Below are 15,342 nucleotides of genomic sequence, written 5' to 3' on the forward strand. Positions count from 1 at the left end.
CCCCTTCCCCCACAAAAGAGCAAGTATCTATCCCAGCAGAGGGCTGCCTCCCAAACATCTCTGATGCTCAGGTGAAGGCTGCCCTCTCCAAAGCAAAAACACTGCTTCCATGGGACCAGATGGCATCCCAGGTTGCTTCCTACATGAACTCCAAGAGGAACTAATCCCTCAAATAAAACAGCTATACAATCTCAGCCTCACTACAGGATATCTGCCCAAAGAGTGGCGTACAGCAACAGTGGTCCCTCTCCACAAAGGTGGTGCCTCAACAGACCCTGGAAACTATCGCCCCATAAGCCTGACTAGCTTGGTCTGCAAAGCTATGGAAAGGATCATCATGGACCTCATAAATAAAGATATTGGGGACCTATAGACACTGGATCCTACCCAGTTTGGCTTTAAGGGCAGATCCTGCCTCTTAAACCTGGTTGACTTCTTTGAAACAGTCACCAAGGCCATTGATGAAGGGAAGGTGGTCCACACAGCCTATCTGGACCTTGCAAAAGCCTTTGATACAGTACCCCACTGGCATTATAGATGAGCTCACCAGCTTAAATATAAACCCCCCTGTCCCCAGATGGGGTGCAAACTGGCCCCAGGGCAGAACCCCCATGGGTTGAATTTCTGGGGCCCTGTCAGACCCCCAACCCGTTTCAAGTGGTGTCCCCCAAGGGCTCAGTCCTGGGACCTCTCTTGTTTGGTATATACTTTTCGAGGTACAGGCCAACACGGAAGGACTGTGGCTGACTAAGTTCTCAGATGACTGCAAACTGGGCCATAATAGACTCTCCAGCCGGCACAAGCATCCTCCAAAAGGGCCTCATAGAAACAGACAACTGGTGCCAGCGCCATGGCCTCAAGCTAAACACCAAAAATGTATAGTCATCCCTTTGGCAAAACAAAGTGCCCACAAATTACCACATAGGTGGTAATCCATTAAGTACAGAAGAAGTAATTAGGGACCTGGGGACCCAAGTTGATAGCAATCTCTCATTTGACAACCACATTGCCAAAGTGGTTAGAAAAACATTTTATATAGCCCACCTAATCATGAAGGGATTGACATCTAGATTAGGGAGGTCATCGTGCCTCTTTACTCATCCCTCATCAGGCCCATAATTGAGTACAATGCCCTTTGGGATGTACCTTACCAAACACCTGCAGCAACTGGAAAGACCCCAAAAGTACCTCACCAAGAGGATCAAAGGGCTCAAACAGATGCCATATGCTGCCCGGTTAAAGAAACTCCAGCTCTACTCAGTGGCATACCGCCTGCTCAGAGGTGACCTGTGCCTGACGTGCAAGGCCATGTCCAACCAGAATTAAGGGACATGCTGCACCTCAAAAAATCCAAATCCCATTGAGCTACACGCTCGAGAGACTTGAACCTCAGCACTGAAATAAATAGGACATGCTGAAGGGACAGATTCATAACCCAGAGGCTCCCTTCACTCTGGAATAAAATCCCAGTCCAGGTTAGGCAGAGTCCCTCATTGACTCTCTTCAAGAGGAATCTTGAGTGGATGGGAGATCGTAGGTTTACCCCGGGTATCACTTCTGTGTCACTGTTAGACAGAGGCACAGTATACTAACCTCGAAAAAGGGCATAGCAAAATTAATTTAAAATGGGTGGCTAAAGCCAAACATACTCTGGCTAGGCTTATAAATGCCCTAGGGCAGATAGCCTAGTATGAACCTATGAACCTATATGTGCCCACAGAATGGCATACAGTAACAGTGGTCCCACTACACAAAGGTGGAGCCTCTATGGACCCTGGAAACTATTGCCCCATAAGCCTGACTAGCTTAGTCTGCAAGGCTATGGAGAGGATCATCATGGAGCTCATAAACAAAGACATAGGGGACCTACAGACACTAGATCCTACCCAGTTCGGCTTTGTCAAGGGCAGATCCTGCCTTTTGAACCTGGTTGACTTCTTTGAAACGGTCACCAAAGCCATAGATGAAGGGAAGGTAGTCCACACAGCCTATCTGGACCTTGCAAAGGCATTTGACACAATACCCCACTCGGGCATCATAGATAAGCTATCCAGCTTAAATATAAACCCCCCTATGTCACAAGAGGGGTCGCAAACTGGCTCAGACAGAACCCACAGAGTGAGAGTTGCTGGAGCCATGTCAGACTCTAAACCGGTCACAAGTGGCGTCCCACAGGGTTCTGTCCTGGGACCACTCTTGTTCGGTATATACTTTTCCGAGGTACAGGCAAACATAGGAGGACTATGGCTCACCAAGTTCGCAGACGACTGCAAACTGGGCGCCATAATCAACTCTCCAGCTGACACAAACATCCTTCAAAAAGGTCTCACAGAGACAGATAACTGGTGCCCAGCCATGGTTTAAAGCTAAATGCCAAAAAATGTATAGTCATACCCTTTGGCAAAAACCATGTGCCCACAAATTACCACATAGGCGGAAACCCATTGAGTACAGAGAAAGTTATCAGGGACCTGGGGACCCAAGTTGATAGCAATCTCTCCTTTGAAAACCACATTGCCAAAGTGGTTAGAAAGACCTTCTACATAGCCCACCTCATCACGAAGGGTTTCACATCTAGATCAAGAGAGGTAATCATGCCCCTTTATTTATCCCTCATCAGGCCCATTATAGAATACAATGCCCCTTTTGGGATGTACCTTACCCGACACCTACAGCAGTTAGAAAGACCCCAAAAGTATCTCACGAAGAGGATCACGGGTCTCAAACAGATGCCATATGCTGCTCGGTTAAAAAAACTCCAGCTCTACTCAGTTGCATACCGCCTACTTCGAGGCGATCTATGCCTGACATACAAAGCTATGTCAAATCCAGAATTAATGGACATGCTCCACCTCAGTAAATCTAAATCCCTTAGAGCCACATGCTCGAGGGACTTGAACCTCAGCACAGAAATAAGTAGAACTTGCTGGAGGGACAGGTTCATAACCCGGAGGCTCCCTTTGCTCTGGAATAGAATTCCAGTTCATGTGAGGCAGAGCACCTCACTGAATCTCTTCAAGAAGAATTTCGATATGTGGATGGGGGATCGTAGGTTTGTCCCAGAGATTACTCCCGTGTCACTATTAGACAGAGGCACAGTAAACTAAACCTTAAAAAGGGCACAGTATACTCAAATCAAGGGGTGGTGTAAGCCATACAGAATCGGGCTAGGCGTATAATTGCCTCAGGGCAGATAGCCTAGTATGAACCTATAAAAAAGAAAAACGGAGCAACAGAGGCCTCATTTTCTCCGTTACTTCCTTTCCAAAGCACTGATGTACTGGGTATGCATGAGCACACAAGTCCCATAAGCAGTACATCAAAAAGGCAACAGGATATATATCAGCCGCGGAAGGACAGCACGACGCCGTTGCACAAAGATGTTGCGTAAGAAACGTACGTTTTTTTTTCTTAAATAATGTCATTGTATAATAGCATTAACCGACTTTGTGGATGTTCTTCATCTCACATTGCTGCAGTCCTTACACTTGGGTAGTCCGCTGTCCTCGGTCGAATATCAAAGTATAAATTGACATCGGTCAGGCGCATTTGACTGACAGCAGGACGACAGGGTACAAAGGCGCATGACCGACGCCATATCCTCAGTCTTTTTTGCCGCATGGTCCGATGCAGAAGCAGCGCTGTAAGTGCCGGGTTGGCGTTCTGAAATTGTTCGATTTCGAGTTTCAGACCGAGTCAAAGTTGGCTGGCAACCCTGGGGAATATTTTAGTTTTTCTTGCCTCAGTGGTTTACCGGATGTCAGAAAAAGTGAATAATTGTATTTCTTGTGGGAAACAGATACCGCATAGAGACTACCATACTTTGTGTTTTCCTTGTTTAGGGCCTGAGCACGACGTTGTTGGGTGTCGCTCTTGTGCTAGATTCAATAAGCCACTATTAAGAGAAGATTAGATTGTGCCAGGTTAGTCTTGAAGCGGTGCAATTATAAAATGCCGCCGGATGCTCCGGCGCTTCTTCAAGAAGCGCAAGGACAAAGCAGTTAAACCTAGGCTGGAGGAACCGTGGTTCTTTAGAGGTCGGTGGAGCCGGTGGTTCCACCGGAGGTTTCTTTGGGATCCCAGGAGAGACTTTGTTATTGCAGGATGTGGCCTCTCAGGAGGCAGGCCAGGCTGATGGGGCTTCTCAGGTTACTATACTCCCTCCCTGCCTAGGGTGGTTAGGCCCTCTCCTTCTGTTTCCAAGGCTTCTCAGGGGCAGGCCAGGTTTAGCTTCAGTTGGTGTTACCCCTAGCTCTTCAGGAACTGTGCCCAAGAAGCATATGCTTAAAATGGCAGAAGATTTGATTACTTTGATTAGGGTTCTATGCCCCTCCTGATAAGAGACCTAGGGTGGAGCCTGAGCTAGGGAGTTTTGAGCAGGCTTCGATGTTTCAGAGTCTTCGGCTGAAGACTTGCAGGAGTACTCTCCTTATTCTGATTCTGATGTGGATGATTCTACTCCTTCTGCTTCTCCTCCTGAGGATTTTTCTTTTCAGAAACTCTTCATTCCATGAGGGAGCATTTTAAGTGGGAAGGTCAGGACTTCTCTGATTCCAGGAAAAGGCTTAGGGAATTTTTGTTTTTACCCCAGCATAGGCCTTTGGCTATACCTCCTGTTTTGGATGTAGTGGAAGATGTTTTTACAGAGGCTTCTCTTAATCCTGATTCTTTGCCTCCTGCTCCTGTTAAACCGGATAGGTATTACAGGGTGCCTGAAGCTCATAAGTATCTTTTTAAGAGTCCTAGGGCAGACCCAGAAACTGTTAGCCAGGGGCCTAAAGGTGTTAAGGATTCTGTTGTTAAGAATCCGGTTCCTGCAGACAAAGAGGCCAGGGCCTTGGATAGATGGGGAAAGAAAGTTTATACTTCTTCCACTCTTGCTATGAGGGCTTTGAATTGCCAGTTCCACATGTTGAAATACCAAAACTATCGCCTTTCTCAATTGAAGTCTAAGGTTGATGCTCTGGCAGAAGGTATTGATTGTAAAGAGTTGCAAGATTTAGTACATGCTTCTGAACAGGTGGGTAAGCATTCTTTGCAATGTGGTTTTGATGCTGTACAGGCCTCGTCTAGGGTGGCTGCCACTGGGTCAGTTCTTCGCAGGCACGCCTGGCTGAGGGATCAAAATTTATCTGAACATGTTAAAACAAGGATTTTAGATGCTCCTTTACAATCTGACGTGTTGTTTGGTCCTCCTGTTGAAGCAGTTTTAAAGAAAATGGAAGACAAGGCTAAGTCTATGCAGACTGTTAAAGATTTTTTGCAGGTCCAGCCTCCAAAGTTTAGTAGAAATTGGCCTACTAAGGGGTGGACGTATCCTTCTTATGATTCCCAGTCTAGGGGTAGATCTTGACGTGGTAGGGGCAGAGCTCAGGGCTCTTTCAGGCCTAGAACAGGAGTTCTCCTGCACAGTCTTCGGTGAGGGCAGGGGTCAGTCCTTTCGTAAACAGACCCAATGACCTACCTTTTCAGCTGCCAGAGCCTTCTGCCTGGCAGCACCTTTGGGAGGAAGGTTGGCACTTTTCAAAGAAAATTGGAGTTTAATTACCCAAGACAGATGGGTATTGGATATCATACACCACGGTTACAGGTTTTATTTCCATACCTTGCCTCCTTTCAAAGGCATGCCAGATGTTCCTCCTCAACAAAGAATAGAGGCTCACAAGCAAGTTTCTCTGTTACTCCAAATAGGGGCCATAGAGCCGGTCCCTATGCCAGAAGTGGGCCTAGGATTTTATTCTCGCCTGTTCCTAGTACCAAAGAAGGGGAACACGTGGAGACCAATTTTGGATTTATCTACCCTCAACACTTATCTGGACATTCCCAAGTTCAAAATGTTGACGTTACAGCAGCTTTTACCTCTGCTGGGCAAAGATCATTGGATGGTAACTTTGGATCTCAAGGAGGCTTACCTTCATGTTCCTATCAGACTAAGTTTCAGGAAGTATCTGCGTTTTCGAGCTGGGACTTCTCACTATCAGTTCTCTGCATTGCCCTTTGGCTTATCTACTGCACCCAGAGTGTTCACGAAAGTTCTGGCTCCAGTGATAGCTTTCCTCAGGCTAAAAGGAATACAGATCTATCCTTATTTGGACGACTGCCTGATTCTGGCTCAAGGAAGGGAAGAGCTTCTTCATCATTTGGAATATGTGATAGCAGTGCTAAGATGCCTGGGGTATTCTGTGAACGAAATAAAGTCCAGTCTAGTACCCTCTCAGGACATGTGCTTTCTGGGTGTGAGACTGAATACAGCATCCCAGATGGCCTTTTAACCCCGGACAAACAAAAGAGTCTATCCCTTTACTTCCATCAACTATCTCATCAGTCCGGGCTGACTGCAAGGACAGTCCTTCAAGCCTTAGGGTTCATGGCATCTTGTATTCTGGTGCTTCCCAATGCCAAACTGCATATGAGGAAGCTGCAATGGTATCTCAAAAATGTATGGACACAGCACTGCCAGGATCTGGACACTGTCATTCAAATAATACCTTGCATTCAAAAGGAATTTTTGTGGTGGGCTCAGGAATGTCACCTAAACAAGGGACTCTCTGTGACCCGGCCAGAGGCGAGTCAGATTTTAACGACAGATGCCTCAGACAAAGCTTGGGAGCTCATCTAAATGGAAAGTGGATTCAAGACAAGTGGCCTGCCAGACTACAACATCTACATATCAACCTGAAGGAGATGTTAGCAGTCCAGTTTGCATTAATAGCTTTCAAGGATTTACTTCTTCCAGGGCAGGTGTTGATTCTAACAGACAACACAACTGTCATGTGGTACATCAACAAGCAAGGGAACATTCTTATCCTCTATGCAGGCAAGCAATGATTTTGTGGGAGACTGCTCTCAGTTTACAGCTCAATCTTCAGACAAGGTTTCTGCCGGGAGCACAGAACTCCTTAGCAGATGTGTTGAGCAGACGAATTATGGATCCCCACGAGTGGAAATTGGATCCTCATGTATTTCAGAAATTGACAGTGTCCTGGGGAACTCCAGACATAGATCTGTTCGCTTCTCCACTAAACCATCAGCTGCCACAGTTTTGCACAAAAAGGTTTCATCCCACAGCTTGGAGAGTGGATGCTCTTTCTTTCAATTGGAGCAATCTTCATGTGTATGCCTTTCCACCTCTGCCTCTCCTCCCAAAGGTACTTCTAAAGGTCAGACAGGACAAGCCAAGGATGATTTTAATAGCTCCAGATTGGCCTCGACAGCACTGGTACCCATTACTGAGAAGTCTAGTACGGAAGCCTCCCTGGCCTTTGCCTTCGATTCCACACCTGTTGTCACAGGAGGACAGCCATTTGCTCAATGTCAAGCTTCACTCTCTGCACCTAACAGCCTGGCATATTCTGTTTTGAACCATAGTGGGCCTCCACTTCCTCAGCAAGTTTTGAATGTTATTTTGGAAGCTAGAAGGCCTAGTACAAGGAAAGTGTACGCAGATAAATGGAAGAGATTTTTATTTTGGAGTGCAGCAAAAGATTTTGATGTTTCTGAGCCTAATTTGAGTGTGGCTCTTCAATATCTTACTGAGTTACTGGACAAAGGTTTGTCTTTCTCTTCTATTAAGGTTCATGCTGCAGCAATTTCGGCTCACTATGATTGTGACCCACCATTGTTTTCTCATCCTTTGTTCAAGCAATTTCTTAGAGGGGCAAAGAATATCAGACCCCCACAAAGAGCTCCTACTCCTGCTTGGGATCTCAATTTTGTGTTGGAGAAACTCACTCTACAACCTTTTGAGCCTGCAGCTACTTCTGAGTTGAAATATTTATCATGGAAGACTGCTTTTTTGTTGGCCATTACCTCTGCAAGAAGGGTTTCTGAATTGCAGGCCCTTATGGCGGTTGAGCCTTTCTTGATTTTCCATAAGGATAGGGTATCTTTACGTACTAATCCTTCCTTTATGCCTAAAGTGGTTTCTAGTGTGGCTTTAAACCAAACTATTCATTTGCCTACTTTTTATGCAAATCCCCAAAATAAAGGGGAAAAGATTTTGCACACTTTAGATGTACACATGCAGTTGCGATATTATTTGGACAGAACTAAAGCGTTCAGGCAGTCTCAGCAGTTGTTTGTTTCTTTTGCTTTGGGTTCTCAGAGCAAGCCTGTGTCAAAACAAACTATTTCTAAGTGGATTGGGTTTTGCATTGCTTTCTGTTATTCCCATCATGGCAAGGAGATTCCAGCTGGGATTAGGCCTCATTCCACTAGGGCTACTGCCACTTCTACAGCCTTTTTGAGGGGAGTGGCAACCAAGGATATTTTGGAGGCAGCTACTTGGAGTTCAGTGCATACTTTCTCTAGGCATTATCACCTACCACTTTACTCTAAATCCAGGGCTGGTTTTGCCACTGCTGTTTTGCAGGGCATTTTGGCAGCTCCTGCTTCCTTGTAGTTTGGCCATCCTCCCTTACCTCTGCTTTGGGATTCTACCCAAGTGTAAGGACTGCAGCAATGTGAGATGAAGAACATAGTACAGTTTTGTACCTACCATAAATGTAGATGTTCGAAGATCCACATTGCTGCAGTCAACCTCCCTCCTTCCCCTCTGTAGTTAGAGGTGGTTGTGTGGGTTGGGTTGTAAATATTGTGTATATTGTATATATTGTACATATAATTAGTGCAGGGGTGGTTGGTTGTTTGTTTGCTGTCTTTTGGTTTTGACCTTTATGTTTAGGGTCTTCTGACATCTGGGGCAAGAAAAGACTGAGGATATGACGTCGGTCATGCGCATTTGTACCCTGACGTCCTGATGTCAGTCAAATGCGCCTTGACCGACGTCAGCCTTATACTTTGATATTCGGGCCGACCGAGGACAGCGGACTACCCAAGTGTAAGGACTGCAGCAATGTGGATCTTCGAACATCTACATTTATGGTAGGTACAAAACTGTACTTTGTGGTATATTAAGACCCACAGTTGGCTTTATTTATTCACTCTGGCTTCACCCTCATGATTAAACCACACCAACCATGGGTAAATTTTAATATACCACACTGATATAATCTGTTATTGCTTAATTATGCTATAATATTGCCAGTCATCTCACTAACCATGACTTGTACTGCAGGAAGTACCTTTGTACTGCCACACTGGCTATTAGAGCAGAAGATTAAGGCTATGAACTAATGAGCTACTTCCTACAGTCCAGATTTTAATTCCCTCCGCCACCATTTGTCCACTTTGTATGGCCGTGAGCATGTCACTTAGCTATATAGTGCTCTGGGGCAGTTGGAAAATTAAGATAGGTGCCTTATTGGTCTCCTGGTCTGCAAACTTGATAACTACATATTATCATATTGGTTAAATAAAGCAACATGGACACAACCCCGTATGTTGCCCACGTGATCTCTTTAAGGAAGGTACACTATTTAGCATCCCATAAGATCACGTGGCAGATCTCCCTGAAAGATTGTTGCAAAATCAGTACCTATTTACTGCTTGACTGGTTGAATAAAGAAACATTGAGGTGTTAGTATTCAAAGGATCAAGATGAATAAGATAACACTACACAACACAATGGAAGCTTACTTGTTAGCCCTCCTAGAATTACTTCAGCAGCAACGGTAATTCAGTGCAAGACCTTTCTGTGGTCACTGTTCTTCATTAAGTAGTCTTTTTTTCTCATCTTGCTCTGGTGTGCATTCCAATTTCACTGTGAACTCTGAACTCTTCTAGATTAGACTCACTTTACTCATGGACAAATGGTTACTTTGTTACTTTTTCTACAGAGGAGACCTCAAACAATGCCCACCCCTGGCCTGCTTTGCAAGCACCAGACTTGCTTATTTTATGTTCTGTGCAGACCTCTCAACCAGTTGGGGGCAAATTTCAACAGAATCCGGGACAAGTCAAGAAAAAATCAGGGACAATCCGGGACAGTTTTAAAATATTAGTGCTATTAACTTGAAACATTGACAGAATCAGAGCATATGAATTAAAACACATTTTCTGAAGTAAAAGAAGTTTATAACTCTTAATTATTGTCATTATTCATTAAGTGTAATTCACCACCTTTCCTCCAAAAGTCACTAGTTTCAGGAGGGATTAAGAGGGACAGAGTTAAAATTTGAGTCAAAATCAGGGACAGTTGAGAGGTAAAGCTCACAGCACACACCATTCACCATTTTGTATCTAGCAATGTATATATAAACAACTCTGACTGCATACCTCAATCTTCCAAGACAGGACGGTCTTAGAGGGCTTGTGGATTCAGGTGCAACATCCTTGTCACTATCAATTTCGAATTTCACAACTTAACCTTACATCTCCATTCTACAAGAAAATGTATAACTGAATAGTGGATATTTTTATCAGTGTTCTGTGCAATTGTCCAAGTAAAATATCATGGCTACTTCAGCTGCTGGTATGAATAATGGGAAGGCTGTGTGCATTTGTACTGTATTATTTTAGTACTTGAATGTCAGTGAATCGTACAGTCACTGTTGATACATTTTTTACAAATGAATGTTTCAGCTGTTGACTTTTGTGCAATTATGTGAATTGATTATTTCAGAGGTAAGCCCCACTTTTAAGGTATGAGGATAGGATATTCTGACCCAAACACAGACATAGGATGCATGTTTATTACTGTTTGTTGTTTCATAGTGTGCTGTTACCTGTATATTGGTAGCTATCCATTGTAAGTAACCATAGCAGATATCAAGTGCTGATTAACACGAACCTATATCCTTACAAAATTGTGTCCTGTATATTATAACTGTAAGCAATTTCTGAAAATAGCATTTGCCTTACTATGAGAAAAACAAATCGCTCTTTCCCCTGACACAGTACTATAACTTTAAATGCACTTACTTCTCACTCAACCTGCTCTAATTTCTTTGTGTACCCTCTGGAATCCTACAAGGTGAAATTCCTACACGCTTCCTGACCAATTTATGTTGGACTGGTGCTGTCATATGCTTCCAACCCCAACCCTTTATTTTATGCTGTCTTGTCATATGTATATCCTTGCCCAGGAAAAATACAATCACAGCATGTACATATCCTAAGTATTAAGATGCTAGTTGCTTTTGCCCTTACGTTTTCAATGAACACACAAACAGCACTAAGGTAACCATCCTGTAATCCAAAACCGGTCACTGCAAAAATAAGTTAGCTATTTAATTCACCCTTCATCCTCTACATCAAGTTGTATAGTAAAGCATTTTCAGATGTATGTGATAAAGATACTAAAGTAAACAGATGCATATTTTTTTTTGTTCTTCATCAGTATTAAGAAATGTAGGAATTACAATGCAAAAACGGGGGCTGGACAAAAGCATATTTAAATTAATAGGCTATAATCTTGGGTTACTGAGGTAAATAAGAGAACACTGAATGTAACAGTTTCCTTTGGCAGTGAATGCCCAGCATGACTTTAGCAGCTTGCAGCTGAGGACTACAGTTCTCTTATGCTTCCATGGAGACCAGCAAGAAAAAGCCAGACCACTTGTTTCTTTGAGGCTAAAAGTTAATATTTTCTAAAAGCATGTCAGTTTTTTCACATCTGGGAAGGGAATAAAAATAAAACAAGAGCAGACCTAAATAGTCTAACTAGGAGCATAGGCAGTAACATGGGCTTTAGCATTGATAACCTTCACTTCAGGTCAGATAATGCGTGTGTGCGCACAGCTGTATATTTGGCACAGTTGTTCCTATTAGGAGGGTTAAACTTCATTATTTGAAGACTTATATAGTTTTGTGTTTTAACATTGTTAATAGGTACTGGGGGTGTTTTAGGGGTGTGTTATTTTATTTGAGGGTTTTCATTAAAACAAAACTTTGTAAAATATGACGAGTTCAAATGGAGAGGACAAGAAACAACTGTATAAAATATCATCTGCTAAACATTTAGTGGGTGCATGTACCACACAAGCTAGAAATGGGCATCTGGAAAACAAACCTGTCCAATATAATATGTGGGATTATACAATGACTGGCCATTAGCATTCAAAAATGAGCATGCTGATTGGTCAGCCCAACCAGCATGGCCATAGCAAATCAATCATATACCAATGGAAAAAGGTCAGGTCACCCAGATTTTCTCCATTAATATATGCGATAAACATTTTACTCTCTTTTTTTTTTTCACAAACAAAACCTGTTCACAATTTAAAATGCAATAGTCCTAACATTACAGAGCTCATTGGGTGCAGAATAAATACTGCTTTAGTCGACTGTCTCACAAATCCTTCATTGCTAGGGTTGTGGAGAAGTATAAAGAAGACAACAGTTGTGTCTTTTCTTTAGGCATTGGGTTACAGCGGTAACCAGACAAAGAGGATGGACAGGTTAGTTAAGAAGTGTGGCAGCATTTCTTCTTAATTCTTAATTGTTTTTTTTTATGTATTTATTTTGCACCAAATGAGCTCTGTACCATTGGAACTATCTTGTTTTAAAGCTTCTACTGGAGAAGAGGAGTCAAGGACCATTGGTTTTAAAGTTGGTACAGACTTTTAATTAAAAAAAAAAAAAAAAAAGCAATGTTGATCTTTCTTTCTCCATTGCTTTCTTTACACAGCACTGATGTACTACATAAGCATGGGAGCAAAAGTCCCATACACGTGCACAGTGTATTAGGAAAGCCCCAAGATACTGGGGGAGAAATGGTGAAGAGCAGCATGGGGCCCATATGCAAGGACATTATTTAAGAAAAGTAACTAACTTTTTTCTCAAATGTCATTGTATAATAGCAATAACCCACAGATGGGTGGGAGTAATGCCGAATTTACCCACGGTTGACTTTGGTCATGAGGGCCCACACCAATCTAGAGAAAATCCATCATTCCCCACACCCAGCTGTGGGTTATTACTATAATAATAACCTGTTGTAATAGGGACACTTTACATATTACTTTGGAATGTGAATTGGCTCACAGGTGTATGCAAAAAGGAAATGGTAGTGAATTATAATAAGAAATGCAGAGTGCAAGCAGCAAAGCTACAGCAGACACATTGGGAAATAAATGAGCATGTGAATTTGATAAAAAAAAGTGTTTCAGGATGGATATTCAGCAGCGTATCGGGGACAAAGGAAAAGAGTATGTAAACTAATTGATTTCTGGTAGTAAGGGACAACTCACAAGGGAGAAGGATTACTCTGGCATTTACTTATATTCCTCCCAAAACTGCTGTTATGGAGCTTTAAAACGTTTTGGGAGAAATAATCCGCTTTCAGGATTACTTATTGGTGGGGACTGAAATTTGATGTGTAGGTGTGGTAGAGGGGCATTGTTTCATTTCCAGTAATGTCATCAAACCTGGAAATGGTCACTGAAGGTCATCAAATGGTTATTCATCTTTTGTGAGGTTTCATGCACTTGCTACACTGGGCCGCAATAACAATACAGCAGATGTTTCACTTATGATCCTCTAGTGAGAAAAGCTTGCTTTCTGGGACAAACTGCTTGTGTTTGTAATGACATGTATCACTGAATCTATAGCGCCCACTGTTAACTGAATCAGAGGTTAAATTAAAATGCTTAGAGCCAAACCTCTTAATGCTTTAAGTCTGGACAAAGCCTAACAAAATGGGGGGAGAGACAGGCCCAAAAATAGACAGATTTTAAATATTGCTCTTATAAACTTAGAAAGTTGTCAGAATAACAGAATTTGTGTTAACATGCATTTCCTGAAGGACTTGAAGTCTGAAATTCAAGTGTATTTCATCATTTACTGTCTTTAGTCTTCAGATCATCACAGTGATTTACCAGAAAATTACATATATTTTATGAGGAACAGACCAAAATATAAGACAAAAATCTGGACAGTTAAGAGGTATGCTTAGAACTTGAAACGGCTATATTTTTATTTGTAGTAGGTAGAATTGTTAAACATGTCAGAATGAATTGCCCACTCCTATTTGTTGGAGGTTGGGGGGGAGATGAAGGGTGAGACCATCACTGACCTTTTTCCACAGTGTTGTCTTTACTTGCCCTGTCCAAGTCTGCTTTTGAAGTTATCCTGTGTTTTAAACCAAAGTGGTAATAGATTTGCTGTTTAAGATTCTGTCTTGGTACTGGAGAAAGTCCTACAGGTTTAAAACATTAAAACATTATGCACATTTTTTTCTTTCTTTCTTATAAAATTAAAAATTGTATGGAATTGCTGATAGTAATTTGTTTTGTGCTCCGCTCTCTGTCCAGTGCGGAACTGTACAATTCAGTGGCGTGATTGTAAAGGCACAGTGCTTTAGTTTAAGCTTTGTAATTTGTTGGCTTATTAATATGCAGAGTGAATGGTTTCTTTCAGTTTTCATTGATACATATTCATTCAGAAGTAGAGAAGCGAGGGATTTAAAGTGTTTGCCAACTGTCTGCGACTCCTGAATGGCTTAAAGCGTTTAACTGTCAAACTAGAGACTTGGCAGCAGTGTTAGTTTTTTGGTTTAATAAGTACGGAGAAGCTTTTTTGTGATTGTTGCTGCATTTCCAAGACAGCACTGTTGTTTGCTCTCTGTTATGTAATGCCTGCAAATTTCAAGAAGTACTCGACAGTACAGAAGCTAAGTAACTGTGTAAACAGTTTCACTGTATATGAACATTGCTTTATGCAGGAATTCCTTTTATGTCAAATGATGCTATATTACAGGTTAAGCCTTATGTTCTAAGATTGTAAGTTTCTGTGGCAGAACAATACAGCATTCAGCCTATGAACATATCACAGAGGAACAATAAAAAGTGACCATTTCATACAGTTCTGTGCATTGTTAGAAAATTAGATTGCTACATAATTTAGCAGAACTACTGTGTCCCGCAGTTTGTGTGTGTGTGTCTGTGTGTGGGTTTGGTTGGTTTGCTTTTTCTGTATAAACAAGGTTATAGGTCTGCTGCTGTTCCTTGATGGAACTGCCGAATGTGCCGTAATCCTCTGCCTTTCATCAGAATGATGACACTACATTTCAACAGTGGGGAGATGTTTGTGTAGTACTTCATAAAGCAAGGAAGCTGTGCACATTGATGAAGTGAAATTGTCACAGGATGACATCAGTAATGTAATGCCCCCCTTTTTTTTTTTGCCATGGTAAACTGGATTTATACTCATACAGTAGTCTGAGGCAGATGCAGTTTGGACTGTAGCTTGCTTAGCTTGGAGGATTGAATTTATCCACCTATGCTGCTGGTCTGAAAATCTTATATATGCTTCTTAAAAATGACATTACCCTATAGCACCTGTCCTAGAGTGGCATCTCAGTTTGAGCATGCTATCAGAACACTTCATCCAGAAGAAGTCGGGGAAAGTTTGCATTAAATCACATACAAATTTGAGAGGCCCTTGCCCATTTCTCCACGTATTTCCATCATGTGCATCATATTTTTAGCATTTATTTGTTCT

Source organism: Protopterus annectens, chromosome 2.part2, assembly GCF_019279795.1.
Source record: "Protopterus annectens isolate FY-2018-M chromosome 2.part2, PAN1.0, whole genome shotgun sequence".
In the NCBI taxonomy this organism is placed as follows: Eukaryota; Metazoa; Chordata; order Ceratodontiformes; family Protopteridae; genus Protopterus; species Protopterus annectens.